Genomic DNA, 3,465 nt, shown 5'->3' on the forward strand with positions numbered 1-3,465 from the left:
ATCTAGTCGGGAGTGGTGCTGACTGAAAACAGATGATTTGGAGCGATTCGCGCGCCATCTGTTGGTCATTCTAAGGACTTATTGAACTACCCTCGTATGTTGTTCCAAAATTAAAATATTATTAAAACATAGCTGTGTCTCTTGGGAAAAAGTTTAGCTGATTGAAAGCGTTAATAAATAATTTTATGGCTAATTCAAAATTCGCAAAGGCTTTTTTAAGTGGAATTTAAAAAATCACTTTTTTATTTAAAATTGTATAACCAAATGTACGATTATGATGCAAATACGCAGATTGCTTTTTTTTGAAATCCTCTTTTAGAAGACTATCCTTAAGGATAAAAATGTTCAATAGTCTTTCAGAATTCCTTTTGCAAAATAAAGTAGTTACGTAAATTTGTATTGACGTGACTCTGTCTTTGCACATTCAGAATAATTTTAACTAGCAAAAATAGCGCGTCACGTGCGATTATTGCACTTCCTTATTTTAATTGCTTGATTATGAAATTAAAATGAATACTTTAATTTAAAGAACTATAAAATATAATTGATAACAAGATGTATCATCGTCATGAAATTCGAGATGACAACTATACACAGCCAATTCTAAATATTTCAAAGTGAAGAAATTTTTAATATAAATCATTAAATTTACAGCCCTTTTAATTGTGAAACTTCAAGCTTCCATTATTTATAATTGCAAATTTAAAAATTATAAACTCTTTAATTTTTCAATTATTAATCTTCCAAACTGAAGAAATTTCAAATTTAAATTATCAAAATTTTAAAAAATTGTAACATTATAACTTAAAATTTGCTAAACTTGTAATTGTAAACTATAAAAATTAAAACCTCTTTAGTTTTGAAGATTTACTGATTAAAGTTCTACAATTTTGGAAAGCTAGAAATAAAAGCTCTTTAATTTTAAGGATGTGTAAATTAAAATTCTTTAAATTTGATTATTTTCTTGAATTCAAAAATCAGAAGTCAAGTTTTTAATTCTGAACCTTCCAAATTAAAGAAATTTTGAACGTAAATCATCAAAATTAAAGCATTTCTAATTGTAAGGCATTAAAGTTGCCAAAGTTTTATTTATAAATATTCCAAATTCAAAACGCTTTAATTTTGAAGATTTGCAGTTTAAACTTTTACGATTTTGGAAATTTAAAACTAAAAACACTTGAATTTTAAGGCTGCATAAATCAAAATTCATGCATTTTTATCATTTTAATGAATTTGAAAATCAAGAGTCAAGTTTTTAATTCTAAATCTTTCAAATTAAAGAAAGCTTCAATGTAAAGCATAAAAGTGAGTGAATTTTTAATTTCAAATCTTTGAATTTTTTAAATTTTGCATTGTTAATTTTCAAAATTAAAAACTCTTCAACTTTCAAGATTTACAGGTTAAAATTCTACAATTTTGCTTCATCTTAATTTTAAAGATTTACAATTTAATTTCTACACTTATGAAGTAAAGTCGTTTATATGAGGTAAAGTTTCTCATCTTCTAATTTATATTTAAAAATTCAACATCAAATTTCCTAGGGCAAAAAAAGATCACAAATTGTTCTAGTTAAGGAGAGCTTCCAAAATTTACTTTAAAATTTATTTGATCTAAATTCATTGATGAGGAACTTTATTAAATGAAATTGGTTCAATTTTAAAGATATTTTTAAAAAATTCTAAATTTTTATGTGTTTAAAGACCAAACGTCAAATTTTTACATATACTTCTTATATAATGGAAAAATTTCGCATGTAAAACATAAAAATTTTAGAATTATTCATTGTAAAATCAAAAAATTAAATATTCTTCAATTATAAAGATATATCAAAACAATAATTAATAATAATAGTAGTAATAGTAATAATGATAATTGAAAGTTTTGCAATTTCAATGGGTTACAATGGAAAAGTCTTGAATTTAGAATCTATAAAATCGCAAGTTATTCAATTTTGAAAATTTACACATTTAATTGAACATTTTTCAATTTTATCGATTTGAAATTTAAAAGTCTTTAATTTGAAATATTTGCAATTGAAGACTGTTTAGTATTTAATATGCATAATAGAAAAATTATGCAGCTTTGAATGATTTTTTTGGAATAGCACGATTTTGAAGATTTAACATTTTTAATTTCTTCAATTATATAGATTTCCTTTTGAAAATTTTTTAATTGTGAACAATAAGAATGTGAACGATGATTTATTTTTCGGAAATTTGATATAATTATTTACATTTTGTATGTGACATATGTGTCCTTCTATAAAGAAGGAACTTCGTAGAGACTTAAATTTAATTTTAATTAATACTTGAATGTGTAACTAAGAATGTAAAAAGCTCCTATTTTTACAAAGTAACTGTACCTGTGTGGAAATTGCTCAGCCATGCCTTTTTTTATAACTGGTCCTCTAGGGGCCCAACAAAGAAGGTCTACTGTGGCAACACCTAGCTGGGCCCTCGCAGGGGCCTACATATTTGTCCATTTATTTTTTTTTACAAAAAAAATCCGAATCCGATCATAAAGTCATAGAAAAAAAATCTAGTCCAAAAACAAAGGTTCAGTTCTTATAAAAAATAAAAAATAAACATTTTTCCTTGTTATGGCAATAATATGATTTTTTCACTGTTTTATCAGAACTAGGTTACGAGAATAGAAAATAGTCAAAGAGTTTTATTCTTTCTTATTTTGTTGTGAGTATACTAAGTTTTATGTAAAAATATTTCAATTAATTATAATTCAGTTCTATAAATCTTGAATTGGAGGGAATATATATTTAAATTGGAATTTCGCGCCATATTTCGCAGTCATTCCCGACATCTCATTGCCTGACAAGATTCTCGATCCGGTTAGATTACGGCTGTTACGTTCCGATCCATAATCCAATGATTCCCTTCGATGCTATTTCGCGTTCGTCAGCACGCACTTAGACAAAGTAGACATAAAACGTTGCTTATTTGTGGATTTGTTATTTGGACTGGAAGCTTCTAATATGTCCCCTAAGCGTTTATATTTTTCTTGAACCTTCTTCCCAATTCCTTTACAACCCCCCCCCCCCCCCAAAATTAGTTGGTGGTGGGAAAGGGACCTCCAGTTTAAGGTGGGTTCCAAACCACCAAGAGCAACAGCTTTACGTGCTTTGAGGAAACCTTTTTCTCTAGATACCGGTCCCGCTAATCACCGGAGTGAACAACTCCCTTGCCAGGCTAGTGTGTAGCGCATGGGCCGCCGAGGCTCTCAGAGTGCGAGGCGGGAATCAAACCCAGATTTGTTATTTATTTTGTAATTTATTTTCAACATTCAGAAAAATACGAATAACAATTTAAATTTAGTTCCGAAAAGAGGATGTATTATTTGTTCGACTTAATGCGAGGGTGGATCAAATATAAACCGGAATTTTACAAATACTTTTCTTAGCCAATCGCAAGCACTCTCACAGTGTAGGTTCTTGTAATGTAGTGTATTAGG

At 28.1% G+C, this 3,465-nt stretch overlaps 1 protein-coding gene across 1 annotated transcript in view; it reads left to right on the forward strand.

Moving 5' to 3' along the window:
- Positions 1-3,465, forward strand: part of LOC117169949 (facilitated trehalose transporter Tret1-like) — a 23,367-nt gene that overhangs the window by 19,075 nt on the left and 827 nt on the right. The window lies entirely within an intron of this gene.

Source organism: Belonocnema kinseyi, chromosome 3 (genome assembly GCF_010883055.1).
Source record: "Belonocnema kinseyi isolate 2016_QV_RU_SX_M_011 chromosome 3, B_treatae_v1, whole genome shotgun sequence".
Taxonomy (NCBI): Eukaryota; Metazoa; Arthropoda; class Insecta; order Hymenoptera; family Cynipidae; genus Belonocnema; species Belonocnema kinseyi.